This window comes from Citrus clementina, unplaced genomic scaffold, assembly GCF_000493195.1.
Source record: "Citrus clementina cultivar Clemenules unplaced genomic scaffold, Citrus_clementina_v1.0 scaffold_1, whole genome shotgun sequence".
Lineage (NCBI taxonomy): Eukaryota > Viridiplantae > Streptophyta > Magnoliopsida > Sapindales > Rutaceae > Citrus > Citrus x clementina.
In genome coordinates, this window is record NW_006263303.1 from 19,280,320 (window position 1) to 19,303,295 (window position 22,976).

General features: G+C 32.6%; 3 long non-coding RNA genes and 1 other non-coding gene across 7 annotated transcripts; 3 read left to right on the forward strand and 1 right to left on the reverse strand.

The window, feature by feature from the left end:
• Positions 1-741: 741 nt before the first annotated feature.
• Positions 742-4,007, reverse strand: LOC18053910. 2 transcript variants are annotated; one of them, XR_002904047.1, is made up of 6 exons: positions 3,860-4,007; positions 2,230-3,700; positions 1,941-2,140; positions 1,744-1,859; positions 1,483-1,662; positions 742-1,194 (listed from the first exon to the last, which is right to left on the reverse strand). It is a non-coding gene; the product is annotated as an uncharacterized LOC18053910 (long non-coding RNA). The 2 variants fall into 2 exon arrangements; XR_002904046.1 differs by having other exon boundaries at positions 1,941-3,700.
• A 13,271-nt stretch (positions 4,008-17,278) lies between these two features.
• LOC112096008 lies at positions 17,279-17,364 on the forward strand. The gene has a single exon (XR_002904168.1). It is a non-coding gene; the product is annotated as a small nucleolar RNA U30 (small nucleolar RNA).
• Positions 17,365-18,252: 888 nt separating this feature from the next.
• Positions 18,253-19,850, forward strand: LOC112095900. The gene is made up of 3 exons (XR_002904048.1): positions 18,253-18,416; positions 18,488-18,538; positions 19,239-19,850. It is a non-coding gene; the product is annotated as an uncharacterized LOC112095900 (long non-coding RNA).
• Positions 19,851-20,264: 414 nt separating this feature from the next.
• On the forward strand, positions 20,265-22,918 carry LOC112095901. Of its 3 annotated transcripts, XR_002904051.1 has the most exons (5): positions 20,265-20,321; positions 20,464-21,127; positions 21,211-21,532; positions 22,034-22,449; positions 22,539-22,918. It is a non-coding gene; the product is annotated as an uncharacterized LOC112095901 (long non-coding RNA). The 3 variants fall into 3 exon arrangements; XR_002904050.1 differs by having other exon boundaries at positions 20,451-21,532; XR_002904049.1 differs by having other exon boundaries at positions 20,464-21,532.
• The last annotated feature ends 58 nt before the right edge of the window (positions 22,919-22,976 follow it).

Consider the following 22,976-nt stretch of genomic DNA (forward strand, 5'->3'; position numbering starts at 1 on the left):
ATATATCCGTCACACAATATTTTAATGCTAAAAAATAATTAAATTAAATTTGAATTTATTTAAATTTTTGCTCTATTTTTATAAATTTTTGGTGGAAAATTAAATTCTCATTTGTAAATTTATTATTCAATTTTGGTGGAAATTTTTTTATGACAGACTTTATGATGTGTATTTCCTGTCATAAAGTTAATTTTTTTAAAAATATATATATTGTGATTATAATTTATTTGTGAATTCATGTTTACAAATTTAATTAATTAATAAAAATGAATATTGTCAAAAAATAAAAAATAATATTAATTAACATCCATTCAATCCAACAAATTAATTTCAAAATAAATACATCTAGTATCAATGTCATTACCACCAATACATAATAAAACATCCCAAATTAAAAAAAAAAAAGAATGCCAAAATATAAAACAATAGTTAAATTCTAATTAAATTCCAAGAAAAGTAATTCAAATTCCGGCCACGAGTCAAGTTCCCCAACAAAACTTCCAAAGATTAATGGAAGTATTCCAACAGTAAGACTTCCAGAAGCAATACTCTCTTCTAGCGGCAATACATTGAATAATCTAAAAACTTATTACATTGTTTAGAACTACAACACTAAAACATAAAAGCCAAATAACTAAATTAAACTCATAAAAAGCCTACAATTTACAGGAGAAACTGAAAGTATCAATCAATTTTGAGGCAACCAATTTGACAATTTAATATTAAACTCATAAAAAGCCAAATAACTAGTGAGTGTGACGCTTGGGGGGGAAAAAAGAAAATAGAGTACTTCAATTGAGGTATTGAGAGATGAGCTTCAACCAATTTTAGTCTTAATTAGCAAAAAAGTATAGTTCTTGTGGACATTGAGCAAAAATATTGTTAATTTGACAATTTACTCGGTTGGGTTAAGAGTCACTTTCACTGAACATGAACTTTTGAATTCATATACTGGACACTAATCTTGTCCGTATCAACATCATGCATAATAGCATTGATAACATTTTCACTACTGGTGTCAACTTCATCATTTAAGGCATTTTGCAGCTCTTCAGTCTCTATGAAACCACTCTGATTTCGATCAAAGAATGAAAAAGCTTTATGCAGATGTTCATCATTGGCCATCTTTTTAAGGTGAACAGAAACTGCGACAAACTCTCCATAATTCAAACTTCCGTCACCATCAACATCGGCCTGTAAAATTCAAGGTTTCAGTCATTCACTTGAAACAGTTAAAAAAGTCAGATTCGAAAATTTAATGCAACATGCTTCAAATATAGAAATCTGTTTACCCCAACTCATTCATACACTTGCCTCATTTACCAACTACAGATCTTTTCTCCATTTTTCCTTTGTTTAAAGAAAATTGTTAATTGCCAGTGTTTCCCATAAAATTTTTAAGATTCTTGAATATTTCCAGTATAGAATGAGCAATCTGTTAGTCACAACTAGTTTAACAAACCAAAAAGTAAGATAACAAACATATAATGCTTATAGCATCCATGAGGATTTGAAGATCTGCTTCAGGAATATTTTGGCCACCTTTTAGCAACCCAAGCCTTAGCTCCTCAAGGTTTATCTTGCCTCTCTTGTTAGTGTCCATCATCTCAAATGCCTCCTTTAAACCAGCCACTTCCTCCACAGACAAAAACTCAGCCACAACTTGCAGATATAAATGTCCAGTAAGCTTCCATCTCATTTACAGAAAAGCAGCAAATAATGTAGAAGAATCAAAATTATTACCTGTAGAGCTCTTTTTTTAAGCTTGTTCATTACAGAAAATTGTTTAAGCCTTGCTTTCACGGTCTCACCTAGTGAAACATTTGGAGCCTTTTTGGCATTTTGTAACCAAGGATGCTCTGCATGCACGAGGATGAACTGTTACTTGATTAAACTTCAGTGTGTATATAACCCATTGAATTAACATTATTGAACATTACCTAGTACTTCCTCAGCTGTAAGCCTCTGCTTTGGGTCATGATTAAGCAACTTTTTCACAAGGTTCTTTGCATTTTCAAAAACTTTGGGCCAAGGGTCCCTCTTAAAAATATATATGTGTTAAACACCAACAATAATAAAGTGAGATGCTTAAAAGGTACTCAGACTATTCTTCCAACTCTCAAAGCACTCATTGACAACCCTAACAAATGTAAAATGAAAAAGTAATTATAATAATAGAAAGAAAGCCTAACCCCAATAGAACTCAAATGTATAAATAAAGATATTGACCTGCCCAAAAAGGTAGGACACCACAAAGCAAAATATATAGGATAACTCCAGTATTCCAGACATAAACTTCTCGTCCATAATTGCGCTTTAAAACCTCTGGCGCCATGTAATATGGACTTCCAACTATCTCCTTGAATTGCTCCCCCGTAGGAAAGAGAAACCTTCAGGTAAGAACAGTAGAAGATAAAGGAATGAAGGTGAAAAGAATAAATAGCAGGCAGGGACATGCAATTGCTAATTATATAGCACATTACTAGGCCTAAAGAAGACCAACAACCCAAAATCAATTGCCTTTAAGGGAGAACTTTCCTTCTTATTAGCAAATAGAAAATTTTCTGGCTTGAGATCACGATATATGACTCCATGCTTGTGCCACACCTGCAGTGGAAAAATCATATAAGGAAATGCAGGTTAGAAGAATGAGGTCACTAAAAACATGAGCATAACTTCTGAAAATCATAGAATTAACACAAGAAACAGAGTCTACAAGTTGATCAAAAAATAAATATACAAAGAATCGATGAGAGAGAGAATTGTCATAGGTGGCTCAGTACATGGTAAGATGCACAGACATAAAACATCTAATCCCTAAGAAGTAACCAATTTCAGAATAAACAAACAAATTCTTGGGCATCTGCATAGATCATAAGAAATTTTAAGTCACTAACATCTGAGACTGAATGAAATAAGAATCAATTAAACAGCGCCAAAAAAAAAAAAACACTGGCAAGCTTAGTACCAAATAAAGAAAGCGAGCAAAAAAAAAAAGGAATAAACTAAGTGAAACCTTCCCGATGTCCATTTGATAAGGGAACTTAAATTTAAAATTTTAGACAAATATCATCCATCTCTCTAAATAAAAACACTCGGAAATAGCATACTTGAGGAAAGAATCCAAAAAGTAGAAGCGTATGGGGAGAAAAAGGAAAACATCCCAAATCCAAATAGGTTTTGATTTTAACATTTGTCCAAAGCCTGAGTCACTAACTATAAATTTCATATCTTAACCAATTTAACTACAAACTGATAAAAATAAATTGAATGGCATGCACTGTCAATTCAATTTAAGGCTGTAAACATCAAATTTCGCAGCAATGCCAAACACAAAACGCAGCAGCTCGCTCAGTGTAATGCCCCCTGGTGACGATCGTATCAAACAACTCTCCTCCCTCACATAACTCCATCACAATGTGCACAACACTATCATCCTCATTAGTGTCCTTTAATGACATATTATTCTGATTCTTAGGTAAATGCTTCACCGATGAAGCTCCAGTGAAGGATTCATCAATGGAGTCAGGAGGCTGCAGCCTAGATTTATATGGCAAAGATGAACAAGTTCAGGGTGCAGGCAGCAAAGACGTAGTGCGGGGATGGTGTTCTGCGGGCATCTACAGTAAAACTCCGATGATGGATTGTCGACGGAATTAAGAAGCGGCAGCGAGCTGACTGAGGAGATCGAAATACGCATCTGGAAAGTAAAATAAATTGAACAAAGCTTGAAAATTTGAACAAACACCCAGAAATTTGAACAATTTTTACAAAACAAGAATCATCAAAACCTAACTCTAGCAAAGCTTGAAAATTAAAAACCAATACAAACAAGAACATCGAAATCACACAAGCTAACCTTAAATAGCGCGAACAAATCAAAGCTTGAAATTATGAAAACACAATCGAAATCACGGCATAATGGATTCACATAAACGACAAGAAACAACATGCAAACAAGAAAATTGTTATATTTTTTTTATCACACAAGTGTGAAATTGTAACACCCTAGCCGAATCCCACATCGGTAAAGCACGGAAGAGATGCTGGGTTTATAAGAGGTGATCCACACTTTAATTGGAAAGACACATTTTGGAGTGTATGGGCGCCCCAAGAACAAATCCGTGCGGGCCTTGTTAAGGCCCAAAGCGGACAATATCTTGCCAGGTCTGGGTTGGGTCATGACAGAAATTAAATTATCTTAACGTCCAAGTTACAGTTATTAGTATTTTACAAACACTTTAATACTGTAATTTTTAAACTACAACGACCTAAATATATACGAAATTCAAGTGTTTGTAGAAATAAAATTATCATGTTGGTTTTTGAGTAATTGTTGATTTTGAATAATCAAACCGAACCATATCTTCTACTAGGGCCTATGGGGGCCTTTGGAAAGTTGAACAGAAACCGTAGATGTCCCTACTCCCCGACTTCACAAAAGCTTCCAGAAAAATTAAAAAAGATGCCACTGCCATTATTGACCAAAGAGATGTGTGAACACTCAATGAATCAAAAACAAACATATTGTAAAATGGAGGAACCCACACAGAAAACATCTTGTTAATTCTAACCACTTTAGTCTTCAGATATAGGATAAAATATAGACATAGAATAAGAGCATGGTACCCCAAGAGAGGGGTCCGCCTACCTTGCAATAGTTGCATGGTACCCTAAACTTTGTCATTTTCTGATTCAGCCAATAAATCTAATGCCTAAAGTGTTCAACGAGATGTGTTCAATTGGTTATTAACACTTAAATTCTTACTATTTATTACAAAATCATAGAAGCTAAAAGTTTTTAAATATTTACTTTTTCAACTCCTGCTGTTTTAAATTTTTTAAAGTTTGATCCATTGACCTAATTTGATCATAAAAATAATTGATGGTGTAAAGATAATAATGCAATATCACATAAAAAAATTTTAAACACATGAAAATTTATAAATGTAAATAATTTTTTTGTTATATAGTATATATTTAATACAAAATAAATAAACTAAATATTTATTAAGATTATAGGTTATTAACCATGCAATACTTCAAAAAATTATAAAATAAAAAAGGTGAAATTTCAAAATAAGAAACATGTAAAAAGTGTTAGATGTAAAACTTTATTATTTTAATATTACAAAACTTTACTTTTTTATTACTTTTTTTAACATTAGTTGACATGTTAGTTTGTTTGTACATACAATATGTTAATTTACCTATAAACTGCTAGCCTATAGGGCTATAAATATTGATTTTGATGATAACAAACCACATGTTTTGAATAAACAAAAATTTATACATTGTGCTTTTATAACAAGAGAATGATTTTATGAAATTAGTTGTTTTTTAAGATATGGACTAAAATGAAAGATTTTTGCCATCTTTAATTTCAATAAATATTGTTTTAAATTTTAGATTTGAGTCTATTTGAAAATATTTAAATATATTGGGCCATACTATAATTTCACATATTTTGGGCCATATCATAATTTTAAAAAGTTTTGGGAATAACAAGCCATTATTTAGAAATTATGAAATTGGACATATTTGAAAAGATTCACAACTTTTTTAGGCCATAATGCAGTTCTATAAAGTTTTGAGGTAAAACTATAATTTTAAAAAATAATTACTGTAGCAGTCACTGTAGCAAGTGGCTAATCGGATTTGACAAGCGGTAGACCAAATTTTGGGCAGTAGCTCACTAGAATAAAAGTGGCTAACCGGATTCCAAAAGCGGCATGCCGGATGTTTTAAAATTCAAATATTTGCTGTAACGGTAACATAAATGTGGCTAATCGGATTCCGAAAGCGGCAAGCCGGTTATCATCAGAAAACACATAACGGCTAGTTTTTGGGCTCAAACTATATAAACTCAAATCCAATTCATTTTCAATATCTCTTTGCAAGTAAAAAAAAAAAGCACATAACATATATTGAGCTCTCATTTCGTAAAATAATCATACTTTGAATTATATTTGTGCTTTAATTTGTATATCTACTCTTTAAGAGAGTTTTTGCTGTAATCTTCATTTCCTCATCAAATTTGTGAGTGTATAAGTGTGAGAAATACTTTGGTTAAGAGATTGTGGATCATCTCTTGTTGTAAAGGTTCATTGACATCTTGGAAGTCAATTGTAAGCATTTGAAGCATTGGGAGGCTTGGATAATGAAATCCTCAAGCCCGGTGTGCTTAGAGGCGTGGACGTAGGCGGGAATTGCCGAACCACATAAAAATGATTGTGTTTGTTTTCTCTTCCCTTACTCTTTTAATTATTGTGATTTATTGAATTTATTGTTTTCAATTCCATTAAGGTATTAGATTGAATTGTTATGTGATTTGCATAGTTTAAGTTTTAAAAACTCAATTCACCCCCCCCCCCTCTCTTGGGTTGTATAACTTGTATTTCATAAAATACCAATATTATTCTTGAAATTTAAGGGAGCCATTTTAATTTTTAAATTTTTAAATGTAGCCCAACAAAGTCATAGAAAGATAAACAAAGAATAATATAAAAGAAAGTTAGTTTATTTTTTTAAAAGAATATTTCAAAAGCATTTGAGTGTTATGTTTCTTGAGAATTATCCTTTTTTTTTAGATATTTGAGCTTGTGAATCTTGTTGTAATGATAATTTATTATTTATTCTTGATTAAAAATAATTGAATAGTAAATTTATTAGTTTCAAATACTCTTTTAAATGTAGGGCAGTTGCTTAATTTTTATTGTGTCAGCCTAAACTTTTTTATGATGGCTAATCAACCATTGCAAAAGATTATTCCACGATTATATTTACTTTCTCTACATCCTTCTAAACCCAAAGAGTTAAGGGTCTATTAGGCACACTGTATTATATTATATTGTATTGCATTATTTAATGTAGGTGTATTGTACTATATTATATTATGTTAACAATATATTATAATAATATTGTACAACATTTGGTAATTGGTAGTACACTGTACTGCATTAATTTTATATTAATATTAAACTAACATTATTTAAATTTATTATTAATTATATTAAATTATTATTTTTATATTAATTATTTATATATAAATATAATATAATATAATAATATTATAGTATAATTTATTTTTATATTTTTATTATAATAAAATTAAAATATATTTAATGCTCAATTAAGGCAAAATAATAATAATGACAATAGTATTACTTAAAACAAAAAAATCTATAAAGTTGAATAATAATAATGATGTTGATGACATTAATAATAATATAATAATTAAAATTAATAAATTAATAAATTTCAATAATATTGATATTAATAAAATAATAACGATAATTAATAATAATTAAAATAATAAAGTTAACATATTTTAATAATAGTAATAAAAATAATGACATTAATAAAAATAATAAAATTAGTAAATAATAATAATAATGACTTAATTAAAGTAATCGTAACAATTAAAAAAATAAAATTAATAAATTTTTATAATAATTAATGACAGTAATAATAATAAATAATAATTAAAATAATAAATTATCAAATTTTAATGATAATAATAATATTAATATAATAATAATGACATTAATATATAATAATAATAATAATAATAATAGTTCAAATTTTTTTCAAAAGTCATTTTATCTAAAAAAAAAGGATTTATATATAAAAATCTTTAACTTTTAGTGTCTATTTAATTTTTCATAAAATGTAAATAGTGCCGTGTAATTAATTAAAAAAAGACAAAACTCAGTGATATGTTGCAACAGTTGCAACTTGCAACATAGTTTCTTGGGAGAGGGGATGTTTGAAATTGCATTAATAGTGATTATTGCATAATATAATTCTCAAATAATTTCCATGTTGTATTAATTGAAAAAGCTCTGTGGGGTGGGGTATTACTTTTGTTCACTCAGCAAACGCAAATGAGAATCTTAAGCGTAATGATTCCTGAAAAACGACAAAAAAACTCTGTTGGTTTAACTATGTGGCAGAGCTTTGATTATCCATCAGACACGAGTACGTTCAGCAAGCCCTTTTCTCTATCAGATTTTGCTTTGATTCGATTTTTAAAAATAAAGCATCATAAGTGGCTAAAGCTACAATGTCGGGCATTGAGGCCCGGCATTAGAGGTGGTAAAAATATCTGTTCGGTCTAGACTCGGATTGTACCTGGGCATTGCTGACTGGATATAAAGCTGGGTCGATCTTGAGCATCACTTGATAAATTCGGAATCTGGATTTTATTAAAAAAATTATAAAATATATATTATTTTAAATATTTTATATTTATTTGACTCATTTATTATACATATATAAAGTTTTAAACACTTAATGTTTATATTTTCATGTCAAATTTTATTGAAATAAATTTAAAACTTATAAAATTACCAAAAAATAAAAAATATATACACATAAAATATTAAAAAATATAAAATTCGGGTACCCGAATTAAAACTCGGCCCGGACTCGGACCCGGACCGATTGTATCCGGGCAGGGTCCGATCATGCAATACCCGGACCCGGCCCGGGATTTTGCCATCTCTACCCGGCATTGTGCCGGCTTGTAAATGCAGTCATTGAATTCATGTAAAATAAATCAAACGGTTGACATTGAAAAGAAATTAAAAAAAAGGTACAAATGAGCAACCGAAGCAACCGATTCCCCAAGGTTGCAAAACAAAATTTAGGTGTTTCAATTGCGCCCGATCTCTTGCATCTCTCTCAAAAATCACAAATTTCTCTCTTCAACTTCTTGACAAATCAAATAAAATCGAAGCCACATCTCGCTCACACAATCCAATCCATCAACTTGTTGTTGTCATCTTGAGTCGTTTGCTTCCGGTCTAGTTGTTTCTGTCGCTAACATCGTTGCCTCCTTTTTCATTCGACGTTTTCAGCTGTACAAAGTAAGGATGGGTGGCTTTGCTGGTCTCACGCTTGTGCCTTTATCCTCATGGGTACGTCCCCGTTGACTGTGGCTTAAACATCTAGTTCTTAAAGTCTACTATAAGTTTGCTGGTACTGTTAAGTGATTGAAACTATTGTTGCAGCTTCACCCAATATTCTGTTTATTGCTGTATTTCTTCTACTTTTATCATTCTGGTAGCTTTTCTCTTCTTGAATGAAGCATCTTTAATTGGTACCTCGCTTGCTTGTACCCAATTTGGCTCTGGCTTCTATCGACAGCTTTCTTGCTTTTGTTGCATTCTATCAGGTTTGATTTAAATACCCACTTTTGCTTATTTTTCATGATGGTAAGAGTTCATTGTCAAGACATGCAACATTTGATGCGAAATATGCAACATCTCACATAAAACATGCAAAATAGACGTCAAACATGAAACGGGCAGGAATATTTTCTATTTTTTAGCTTTATTCAAGACATACGATGTTTGACGTGAAACATGCAATAACTAATGTCAAATATGCAACAACTGACGTGAAACATATAACATGCAATTTACATGTAATTAAGTTACGTGAAACATGTAACAACTGAGGTAAAATATGTAATGACTGAGGTTAAATATGAGAACCACGTCAACATGTAATATTTCATGTCAAACATGAAACGGACAAGAGTATTTGAGAATATTCTCTATTTTTGGCTTTATTCAAGATATGGAAAATCTGACATCAAATATGCAACAGTTGACATAAAACATGCAACATGCAACATTTCACATCAAACATGCAATATATCACGTAAAAACATGCAATGTTGACGTTAAATATGAAATGGACAAGAATATTCATGAATATTCCTTATTTTTTAGCTTTATCCAAGACATGCAACATTTGAGTCAAACATGCAACATCTGACGTCAAATATGCAACAACTGATGTAAAACATGCAACCTGCAACATTTCATGTCAAAAATGCAACATACCACGCATAACATGAAACGTTGATGTCAAACATGAAACAGGCAAGAATATTCTTGAATATGTAACACCCTAAGTGAATCTCACATTGGTAAAGCACGGGAGAAATACTGGGTTTATAAGGAGTGATCCACACCTTAACTAGCAAGACGCGTTTTTAAGTGTATGGGTGCCGCAGGAACAAAACTGTGTGGGTCTTGTTAAGGTCCAAAGTGGACAATATCTTACCAAGTTTGGGTTGGGTCATGACAAATGGTATCAGAGTCGCTCTGTGTGTCCTCTTCAGCGATGGTGGGGCGAGTCTCAACGAGGACACTGAGTCCATAAAGTGGTGTATGTAACACCTTAGGCGAATCCCATATCAACAAAGCACTGGAGAGATGCTGGGTTTATAAGGGGTGATCCACTCTTTAATTTCATGACGCATTTTGTATGGGCGCCGTAGGAACAAAATCATGTAGGTCTTGTTAAGGCCTAAAGCAGACAATATCTTGCCATATTTGGGTTGGGTCATAACAGAATATTCTTCATTTTTGGCTTCATTCAAGACATGCTATATCTAACGTCAAACATGCAACAATGACGTCTAATATGCAACAGTTAACGTAAAACATGCAACTTGCAACTTTTCACGTTAACTATGCAACATATTGTCAGTAATATGGCCTGAAGACCAATCAAATGATGTTTGCTTTTAGAGAATTATTGTATTTGAATAGCATTTTGATATTTATAAAATGGCAAAGTTGCCAACATTCATAAATTAATTTAATGAATATAGTCCAAGAAGTAAAATAGTTAATGAACACATTCTCGAGTTTGTTGAAAATACGAAACGTGTATTCTTTGTACTATACTTTTAAAATAGTTCCTAGTGGTGAATTTATGATTGGACGTCATAAATTCCTATAAACACTAGTATGTGTATGACTCATTTATGGTATGTGATACTAAAATGGATAGTGAATTTCATATCATTGACATGAGATGTCAAGTCAAACACATAGGTACTTGTTGCAAAAATGAGTTTACTGAACTTGACCAAATATAATAAGTCACATGGTTTTGAGTGTTAATGACTTATTATACATTATGATAGACACTATATTTAATAATGGTTTTTAGACTTGAGGCATCACATATGTCTTGTACATAGACATCTCTGATATGTGAAAGCATAATGATTGATTCCTAATCAAGGAAGAGATCTAGCAATAGTTGTCATGGTTGGTTATGTATGGAGACAAGTGTATGGCCAATATGGAATTCATCACTTCGTAATATATAAAAAGGATGTCCCTGAAAGATAATATGAATTGACATGAGAAATCCTTGGCCAAGATGAAATATATTTGAAGGAGTTCAAATTATATTTTTCATGCCAAGTTTATTTAGATTTATTTTTGAGATAAAGTATAAATGCTTAACACCCTAAACCATAAGCCATGTTTTTCTCTGGACATAGATGATGAAGAGACCAGGACATAGAGAAACAATTAAATAGGTTCTATAGATCTAGCAATTCTTGTTATTTGGGTGGTTGTGAAATACTGTTAAGTGTCACTCATGACTTGTAGAAACCTTAAGATAATTATTAGTAAAGCGTATTAGCAATGCATCTTAAGGTCATTAGAAAAGTTATAATTGATGACTAAAGAGTTTAGCATCATTTAATGAATAAAGAGTTATCATTAAAATAATTCTACTACCTTATAACAAAGAACCTAAAAGGTTACACACCTAATAGAAATGAAAAATGAGTTACTAGTAAATGAGAAGTTAAATTTCCTAATTTTAGGAAAATCGGTATTTATATTACAATTCATTAAGAATGGATATATATACCTTAAATATGATTTGAGATAGAAATTTAGATGTTCCATGAATAGTTTAAGAAACAAAATAAATTTCATAAATCCTTAATTAAATATTATGTGCAATATCGAGTAAGTAAAATGACCATATTGGACATGTTTTGGTTCATAAATGATTATGGACTTCTAGACCAATTTTGGGTTTAGAGTTTTAGGCTTTTATTGGACCTAATATGGATTAGGAAAAGGCATAAGAATATGTCACAAAGGAAGCCCACAATTAACCACTTGATTTGATCAAAATGGCATTAATTAATTAAATACAAAATTAATTAATTTAGCTATTTATTTATTCAAAATTAATTTGATTAAATAAATTATTAAAGTGAAAAAAATCACATTAAATAAAGAATGGTTTAGTGGATGGGTCTAGTTCATGATAATGTTTGGTGCAATTATTGAAAAGATGATGGTGCTTTATTTGGTGGAATGGTTGATTATGAACGAGCATTCATGTTTCTTCATTATCTCTCTCATTTCCAAACGGAATTTGGTGATTCTAAATCCTATGAACTCCTAGAACATTTCTAAGTGTGGATTTATTAGAGTCATCACAATTGGGATGCTTTAAAGATCTCAAATTGTGCAAAAACAGAAGCTGCTCTTGTAGTGTATTTCATGTGTCAGTATTGAGGAAGTACATGGTTGATCCTTCTCATGTATTGGATTACCAACCTATCCAAATTGCGAATGATATGTCATATGAGGAACAACCAATGGAGATATTGGATAGGAAAGAACAAGTTCTGAGGAGAAGGATCATACTGCAAAGGAAGCCACTTGGGAGTGAGATGATGAAATAAAGGAGAAATATCCTCAGCTATTTGAGGATTACACCCACTTTTATTTATTTATTTTTTTCGTCTTTTACCCTTATTAAATTGAGTAGGATAGTTATTATGAGTGTTTGTGTGTGAGTAAAATTTATCAAATTGCTTTAAATAAGTTACGTAAGTTATTAGTTTTTATAAAAAAAAATATTTATTAATTACCAAATATTTAAGAGGAAGCCATTTTTTTAAGAAGCCGTCTTTTATTTTCTACACCGTTACAAACCCTAGGAAGAAAGGAAAAAAACATAAGTCTTTAGAGAAGGAAAAGAAAGTTTTATCACTTCTTTTCTTAGTGTTTGCCTCAAGGTATTAAGTATTTCTTAGACTTATATGATTTATTTTTATGAATTGTCTGCCTTTAATTACTTGTAATATGATTTGGGTAATATATGTGTGTTTGTAATGTTGTGATGATATGAATAGTCCCTATTCCTTACTTGAAATCGTTTTCTTTATTTAGAATCAAGTGAATATGCTTACATATCATGGAACTAGACATCCTAAGCTTTCCATTGATAGGTTTTGTGTTGAAATCGTCTGAGTATGTAAATTGTTATGGATTTTCGAAGTTAGGTTACTGGTGCTGGAAAATTCCGATTTTCAGCAGCGGTTCTCAATTCTGGAAATTTTTTTATAAGGTTACACATCCTTACAAATTATGGAGTTTTTTTTGTCAACAGATCTATGTCTCCTATACTTGCATGTTTAATTTTGTAGTTTTATTCTTTATGATTGAATTATTAAGAATCGTAACATATGGCTGCTGCAAATCTGGAAACTGTTTTCCAGAATTGCAGAAGCTGAAACGTGTAACAGATGGGCTAGTTTATGAATATTACATGCCATGTTAGGATTTTATAATGAAATTTCAATCTTTCCTCTGTCTTTAAAAACTTGAATCGCCATTTTTGGGCATGTAAAATAAAAGATACGAATTTTTGAAACTCTGTTTTCAAATCTGGAATTTTCTAGACGGGTTAGATGTTCTCGGAAATAAAACGTTTTAAAATAGTTTCAGGAGTCCAAAAATTATGAAATTTAATTATGTGCTTTCTGAATGTGTCTTCTGTGATTAGAAAAAAGAAACATATTATTTCGAGTACTAAAGAATATGTTATGAATTTTCTAAGTGGGAAAGGTCTGTTTTGGTCAGTGCTGGACAGTTTTGTTACTTTGGTGAAAGGTCAATATTCTAACTCGATTTTGACTTGTGCTGATTTTTGTGAAATATTGTATGCAATGTTGTGCATGTTCATAGAGCCTCTATAAATTTTCATGGTTTTCCGACATGTGTATAGGTTATTAAAAAAAATCAGCATGTGAAAGATACTCATACTTATGTCTAGAATATGTATAAGTATTGAGCTAATATAAGTGCCTATGAATTAAGGATGATTGGGATTATGTTTAAGGTTAGAGATGATATTGATAAGGATATTTTTATGATAATTATAGTGAAATACAAGTGTGCAACCCAAGAGGGGGGGTGAATTGGAATTTTAAAAAATTATCCTAACAAATCCACACAACAAGCAATCTAATGTCTTAACAATAATTGAAAACAATAAGTTCAATAATAGCACGATAATTAAAGAGTAAGGGAGAAGAGAAACAAACACACGAATTTTTACGTGGTTCGGCAATCTCCGCCTACGTCCACGCCTCCAAGCGATCCAAGCTCGAGGATTTCACTATCCAAGCCTTTCCAAGGCTTCAACAATTACAATTGACTTTGAGGTGTCAATAAACCTTTACAACAAAGAGATTATCTCCCAATCTCTTCACTCAAGTGTCTCACACACTCAAACTCTTACAAATAAATTGAAGAAATGAAAGATACAATGAAACTCACTCAATGAGTAGATATTCAAAGATGAAGAACAATGAATGATTCAATGATTTGTGTTTTGCAAGTTGTAAGCTCAAGATATCACGTGTGCTTTTTGTTTTTGCTTGTTGGAGATTGTTGGAGAGCTTCAAAATGAGTTGGATTTGAGTTTTTATAGTTTGAGCTCGAAAACTAGCCGTTACTCACATTTTGGTCGTAACCGGATTACCGGTTATGGACATCCGGAATTCCGCTTAATGTTACCGTTACAGCCACAAATTTGAATTTCTGAACATTCGGATTTCCGCTTTGTCACATCCGGATTTCCGCTTACGCTCAGTAGCTTACTGCTCAACAACCGGATTTCCGTTTGTCAAGATCCGGAATTCCGCTTTTAATTCGGATAGATTCTGCCTCGAATCCGGACTTCCGTTTATCAGAAACCGGATTTCCGCTTGCTACAGTAACTCCTACAGTGAATATTTTCTTAAATTTATAGTTTGACCCCAAAACTTTATAAAACTATAATGTGGCCCAAAACGTTATGAAAGTTTGCAAAAAAGTCCAATTTCAGAACTTTAGAATAATGCTTTGTCAATCCCACAACTTTTTGAAATTATGACTTTGCCCAAACTGTGTGAAATTATAGAATGGCCCAAAAACATTTAAATAGTTTCAAATAGGTCCAAGTCCGAAATTTAGAAAACTACTTGTTTATTTCAAAGTTTTCAAAATTCTTTCAATTAAACCATAAACTTTGAAAAACAACCAATTTCATAAAATCATTTTTCCATTAAATATGAAACATTTATAATATGAAAATAATGATTTATTTAAAAAGAATATTAAATAATTTGAGCTTAAAAAATTAATCATTTTTAATCTTGTTTGTTATCATCAAAATCAATATTATGGAAACATATATGTTAACATATAGGACATGGGTGAGCTCGTTGGTTTGTTCCTGAGGTATTGAGTTGATTGCTGCGGATTGAGGTAAGTAGATTCATGCATGATGTGTTTTATAATAAATGTAATTTATGTTATAAGAATTATGTTTAAATGAACATTTGTACAAAACTGATTTCTAAATATTTAAATGAATTTTACAAAATAAAAACACTTTTAAATGAATTTATATAAATGTATTTTAAAATGAATTTTTCTTAAGAAATTAGTTTTCTCAAAGCAAATGTTTTCTTAAAGAATTTTCTAAAAGAATTAAATGTTTAAAGAAAAGTTCTTAATTGTTTTAGAAGACTTTAAATGCTATTTATGAAAAGATGTAAGGTGGATTCAAAAATGTTTTAGCTCATAGTTCGTAGTAATGTATACAATGCAAATGTTATGATGTTATGATGTTATGAAATGCTATGGCCAACTTGCTAGTATGATGATGATTTTGTGCACAAGGATGTTATGAACAATGTGGGATATAGTACCCTAAATGAGGAATAATGCGGGGTATAACACTCTAAATGATGAATGATGAATGATGATAACTACGAGGCATGAGCTACCAATGTTTATGGTTTAATGTTTTTATGAATGCTTTAATGTTTTTAATGCTTTTATATGAATCCACCCCTTATGCTAAAGGAAAATGTTCTCATAAAATGTTTAAAGGTATATGACAAAGGTTTTCAAATATTGTACATGGATTTGCTTACCGAGTTGACGGTTCACCCTTCATCTCCAATATTTTATAGATTGATTAAAAATGTGGCTTTGATTCTTAGATGGAGAATTTTTCTTAGTGGATCTTTGGAGTTGCTTTAAATATTAAATTTGACTAGACTTCTTATTTTGGATTAGAGACTTTTCTTTGGAGACTTTATTTCATATGTTTTATATAAGGATTCAGTTGGAGTATGAATAATGATTGTCTATCTTGAGATTTATTAATAAGAATAAATTATGTGAGGTTTTATTCCAATTTTACCCTTATGTTTTCAACTTATAATCATCAATATTACAAATAAATTTCACGGATGATCATACAATATTGTTTTGTATTGTACTCTATGTAAATTATATATTGCAGCACATAAAGTGAGGCATTAGATACTTATCCATCCCTCATTGAAAGTGTTTAGCACTTATGATGGGTTTGGCTAGCTGGCACCATATGGGGTCTCAAAAGGAGAGCCCGACTGTCTTTGGCTACCAAATACATGGTGCAATCAGTTTGTTAACGGGTTGCACTTTTTAAAAAAAAATTAAAAAATTAAAAATAAAATTGAAAACTTTTAAATAAAATGTTCAAAAAATTAGTATTTTATAATATAATTACAAGTAAACAAATAATAGTATTACCATGTTGCATGTTTTATGTGGTAAGTTGAAGATTTCATGTGAAAATGTTGCATGTTGCATATATTATGTCCATTATTGCATGTTTCACATTCGATATTGCATGTTTCACATTCGATATTGCATGTTTTGAATAAAGTCAAAAAAGGAAATATTCTCAAATATTTTTGCCAATTTCATGTTTGACGGTAATGTTCCATATTATACGTGATATGGGAATATCACAACCCGATATTATACCTGATAATACTATAAGGTCAAAATACCTGACCCGATCCGACCCGAAAAATTTCGGGTTCGGATCGGATCGGGTTGTTAATGCAACCCGATCGGATGAAATCTTGCAAACCCAATCGGGTTGCTTTATAAAAAAAAAAAAATCTAAGTGGCTAAACACACGCACACGGCACACGGCACACCACACATAATCATACACAAATCACATACTCAAAAGGTTACACAAACACAAGACTCACAACAAAACACAAACCCCAACTTAAATTGTCTGCGAATTTGCTCTTTCTCAAAATTTCTTTCTTTTTTTTTGTTTTCTTAATGTGATTTTTTTTCAAAAGACAAGTTGCGATGATGATGAGTGAAATTAATCTCGTTAATCTGAGATAAACATAAGGAAAAATTCTCTAATCCATTGTTAATTATCCTGAGCACCTTCTCTTCCTCTTTAGTAAAAAAAAAAAAAATCACAACACCCAACCCTCAAGAAGTAAGAAAACATTCTCTCCTTCTCGCGATCTGCTGCTGCCGTGTTGTGAGTCCAGCCATCTGCTGCTGCGTTAGCGATCTGCTGTTGCCGTGCTGCTGCCGTGTTGCATCCAGCCATCTACTGCTGCGTCCGCGATCTGCTGCCGCCGTGCTGCGTCCAGCCATCGCGAGGAAACTGCTGTGCGTCCAACCGTGCGCGAGCTGCTGCTGCACATCCATCGATTTGCTGCCAAAAACCCAGCCGTGATCTGCTGCCGTGGCCGCCGATCTGCTGCTCCAAGGCTCAAGCCTCCAACCCGACCCGAGTTTCTCCCCTATGTGTTTTGAATTTTGAAGCTTTCATGGTGCATTGGTATATATGTTTTGAATTGACCTGTTTTCATCAACCCGAATTGGCTTAATTTGACCGGAATTCAATATGATTCGTTTTTAATCCGAACCGATTCTACCCGAATTCAACCCGATTTTTGACCCGATCCGAATATATATCGGATCGGATCGGATGGGGTCGGATTGTAAGTTCAGGTTGCATTCGGATCAATGTTTGCCCAACCCAAATAACCCAAAACCCGATCGGGTTGACCCAAACCCGACCCGAATCCGATTTTGCCCACCCCTAATTTTCATAATCTCAGCTGAAATAGCAAAAGTTTTGCACTTTCTGTGTTACATGCGCGTTGTAACGTACAATTTGTAAATTTAGATGCATGTTAATTTTATATAATTTTATACAACGTGACAATTAAGTAAAAAATAATGAAAATATACGATTAACATTCTCGTTCATTAATATTATGGATAAATGTTTTTTATTGGCCCCCCCGCCCGGCCCTCCCTTAAAGCTTCCACTTCTGTTTCACCAGGTTCTGTTTTAAGCTCTGAGTTGGAACTTTGTGTTAAGTAAAGGAAAGATAGCCACCGCACCTCGTGTTCTGATCTTGAGTTTCGTTGGCGTCCTGCATCTTCGGATCGTTCTGCAGAAGCCAAGATTAACAGGTCAGTATCGAAATCAAGTCTTGTTTGGGTTCATTTAGAGTGTATAAGTCTGCCTTTGCTGAAAAATGTAGGATGGATGAAGAAGCCTACATTCAGGGGAAAAAAAGGAAGAAAAGAAATTGGTGAGTTTATTAAGCTGTGATTGTCTTGAAGCTTAAATCATGATGGGTTAAAATGGGTTTGATGTTGGTGCTAACTCAGAGCTTGAATTTCAGCTTAGATGGGTTAAAAATTAAATTGTTATTTTTTTTCTTAAATAATGCCTCGTGATGCTTCTGATGTATTTGAAGAGCACTGCCTTAAAAAGTCTTGAACCATAAATTCGTAGATAAAATTAAAAATCTTCAATTCATTATTACAAAAGTAGATTGATTGAAGCAAAACTTTGGTGAGATAAAAATGGGTTTAATGTTAGCTGATCATGATGCATGCAAACAGTTTTGAGCTTTCTCCTAACACTATGATGTGGAATTTTCTTTGAGTTTGTTTTACTTCGGTGATCTTGAAACTTTTGTGGAGTTTTCTGTTCATTAGTTGCATGTATTTGATGAAGATTCTGTGCATAATGAGATCTGGTATGAGGCGTTGCTCTGTACAACATAACTTCATTCATTGCTTATATATGATGTGAATTGTGACCCAGAAAGTTCTAGTTCCCAGCATCTTGATGGGGAATTGCTGCAATGATTACCCTGGTCCAGTCCAATGTCCATGACAATGCTGAGATTTTAATTTCAACTCACATTAGTGCTTTTTTTCCCCCTAAATGTGGATAGTAATCATTGATATAGTTTTAATATGATTTTTCATTTTGATTGTCAGTTTGTTTGCTTCTAGAAAACAAGACAGCATACCCAAGAATGAAACCACACAATCCATAGCATTGAGCAATGAAGCAGATCGACTGAAGGTGCATTGAAAAATAAAGCAGCAAAGCACGATCTAGCCCATCAACTAATTTTTGAAGGGATTAATTAGATGATATAATGCCTTTTGATAGGGAAAACTAGAAAGACGGGGTATCATCTAGTCAGACTAACCATAGGTTTGCATTTTTTTCTTATTTTGACTTTTGTAAATGAAAACGTCATGTTGCCAAAGACAAGTAATATCATAAGCTTGCTTGGTTAATTCATGCAAACTGGACAAGAGTTTGCAAGGAGCTTTTATGTGCAGCTATTGCCTGCTTTGTGAAGGCTGTTAATTGTGGCTATAACTGATGCTGCTTAAATTATTTGATACTGGAATGCAATATGTGGTTTTATATTTAATGCTTATCTTCATTTCTCAATTGTGCTAAGTCAGATTGAATTCATATTTGAGTAGAATATTATATTTGTTGGTAGTGTAGTTGTGGCACTAAAGCTTTAGTGGATTAAAATAAGTTATGGATTTGTTTGGTGGCATTGAATCTTAATTTGGTCGTTTGTACTGTGGCTACTGCTTAGTGACTGCTGCAGTTTGGAACTTACTGCCAGCAGTCAGTTTTTATCAGTTGCTTTTTCCTGATTCATCTAGCATTCTAGCTTAATTAATCTCCATAGGAGACTATGAGAGACTTTGTAAGGCAACAGTTTACATTCATTTTTATTTTTTTATTTGGTTTTACTTGTAAATTTTAAATGCTAATGAGGGTAAATTTGTCATATTGTTTATTTGGTGTAGTTGTAAATAACCATACATTGTAATGGTAGCTTCGTCAAATTTCAGTATTTGTGATTTTGGTGGCAGATGCTTTTGTTAGGTTTTATAGGCATGTCAGGTATCTCAAAAGGTATCAGGGGCATGATAATACTTTCAGTGTCCAACCAGCATTCAAGCAGAAAAGTAATTGACGGCAGGGGGTCTTTCACCAATAAATGCATCTTTGCTGTCTAACTGCAAATATGTCAAATCTCAGAGATGGTATCTAAAAATTACCCTTTTATAATGTTACTTCAATCTCAAAATATCATTTTCCTTTCAGTTTTATGAATGGAGAACCTTCATTACTTCTACATCCTTAGTTCTTTGACCTTCTTGCTGACCATGCAGTTATCATTCGCAGCTGATACAGTAACTACAGCAACATTCATCTGTGATGGTGAGAAATTGGTTTCCTCATCTCAAAGGTTTGAGCTAGGCTTCTCCTCTCCTGGTAATTCAAAGCACAGGTGCTTAGGAATAGGGTTCAAGAAGAGCCCTGATACAGTTGTTTGGTTGCTAAAAGCACAAAACCTGGTGGCACAACTCTTGGATACTAGAAACTTTGTTCTTGGGGATAATATTTTAGTAGTAATACTTGTGGAGGGGACTATCTGTGGCAGAGCTTTGACTGCCCATCAGACACTCTGTTACCAGGCATCAAGGTGGTTGGGGATTTAAATATTGTTCTGGAGCTATATTTAACATCATGGAGAATCGCTGATGATCCTTCCCCAGGAAACTTTTCTTACAGACTTGACATTCTTATTCATGGGGTTACCTTAAATATGTATGTAGAATGGGTCTGTGAAAAATACATGTTCTGCAACCTGGAATGGAGTTACCTTTGGAGATGCTCCTTCATATATAAAGTACAAACTATCTTTATGAAGAAGTTTTGGCTGACAATGAAGATGAAATTTATATCAGGTATGACTCCATCAACATTTCAAGTGTAGTGATTTTGAAAGTCAACCTTGCAGGTCCGGTCACGCATCTAATATGGAACGTGATGTTCTCAGCTCCAGGTAGATTTTGCGACTAGTATGCATATTTTAGTGCTAATAGTATAAGTAGCCCTGACAATGCATCTAATCGTGAGTGTTTGAAGGGATTCAAACTTGAATCACAAGACAACCAAATGAATGTGAGAATAGTCATTCATCAGATTGCAAAAGTGGAGAGCAGTTTATAAATCTTAATGCATTAAAGCACCTGACTTGTTAGAGGTTTGGCTAATGAGAGAATCAATCTGAAGCGGAGTGAGGCTGACTGCTTGAAGAACTGTACATGTAGAGCTTATACTGATTCCAAGCTAACAGGAGGAGACAGTGGCTGTTTAATGTGTTTTGGGGACCTGATTTTTGTCAGAAGGTCACTTGGAAACTTCACAGGACAATCTGTCTACATACGAGTACCCGCTTCAGAACCAGGTATAATTGTTGCATTCTTGAAATTGATAGTATTAAATTTTTTGTTTCAGTAAGGCTTCATCCGAGTCAAAATGCATTTAAGCCTTCTCATTTCAGGATTGAATTGAAGACTTGAATTTTAGTATTCTTTCAGTATGTGTTACTCTCGTTCATTTGTTGAGTATGGTGCAAACTTATCAAACTACCCTGCTAGGAGTCTAGTGCCTGACCTAATGTAGCGATATTGTTTATCTATAGTCATCAAATTTAGGTCACAGTCCACCGGATACTAAAATTTTTCTGGATGTATGAAGCAAGAACCACTATGGATGACTATAATAGTTGTTCTTCTGGTAATAGTACTTCTTGCCTTTTTTTTTTTTTTTTCATATTTGGTCGATGGAGGAGAAAACACAAAGATGAAGGTGAGCTTATTTTAGATCACTCATATTTTGTGTATCCATGAGTGTACTAGTGTAAATGAGAAAAATTTTGCTCACCTTTCTTAATGCTGATTTGCAGAATGAAAGAAAATTGAAATCAGCCAGGATATGTTATCATTTGACCTAAATATGGGCATTAAGACGGGCAAGAGCAAAGAGCAAGGAAGCTTGGTTTCCGTTTTTCAGCTTGGCAAGCATAAGTGCAGCTACAGATAACTTCTCTCAAGGAAATAAACTAGGAGAAGGTGGTTTTGGAGATGTATACAAAGTAAAACAGAGTGAAATGTGATGTGTTGAAGAATGAAATTGAAAACAGGGAAAACTATTTAATGGAGAGGAAGTTGTTGTTGAGAGGCTTTCAAGTCAGTCAGGACAAGGACAAGAAGAGTTTAAAAATGAGATGATGTGTTTAGCTTTGGAGTATTACTATTGGGAGCACTGAGTAGCAAGAAGAATACCCACTTCTATGATTCTGATTCACTTACCCTTGGCCACGTAAGTGACAAGATTTCTTACTTTTTTCTCTTCTTTCTTTTTTGTTCTTTAATCTAGTAAAATTTCTAAAAGTTTGATTATTGAACCAGAGAAAAGCAAGGAGCTTCCTACATCAGTAGAATCAATGTGAGAGCTGACTTATTCATTCAGCATTTGAATGATCTGTTTGGCTTCGGGTATGGAATCTGTGGACTGATGGTAGAGCCTGGGAACTGAAGGGTCCTGTATTGGAAAAAGAAGCATCTTATCCAATACTGAAGAGATACATTAACATGGCCCTTCTCTCTGTTCAGGAGAATGCAGCTGATAGGCCAGCCAAGTTGTTTGCTTAGAATCTCAGTTTATGTTTTTTATTTTTCGGTTGAGAAACTGAGCTGAATTTCTTTTCTGATAGATAACAAATGAATGTGTACTACATCACTCTTTAGACAATCTGTGGACATGATGCTTCAGCTAAATCTAATCTTGCAAATGGTGTCTCTGATAGCTTGAGCTAAACATTGTATTAGTGTTGTTGCTTTTTTTTT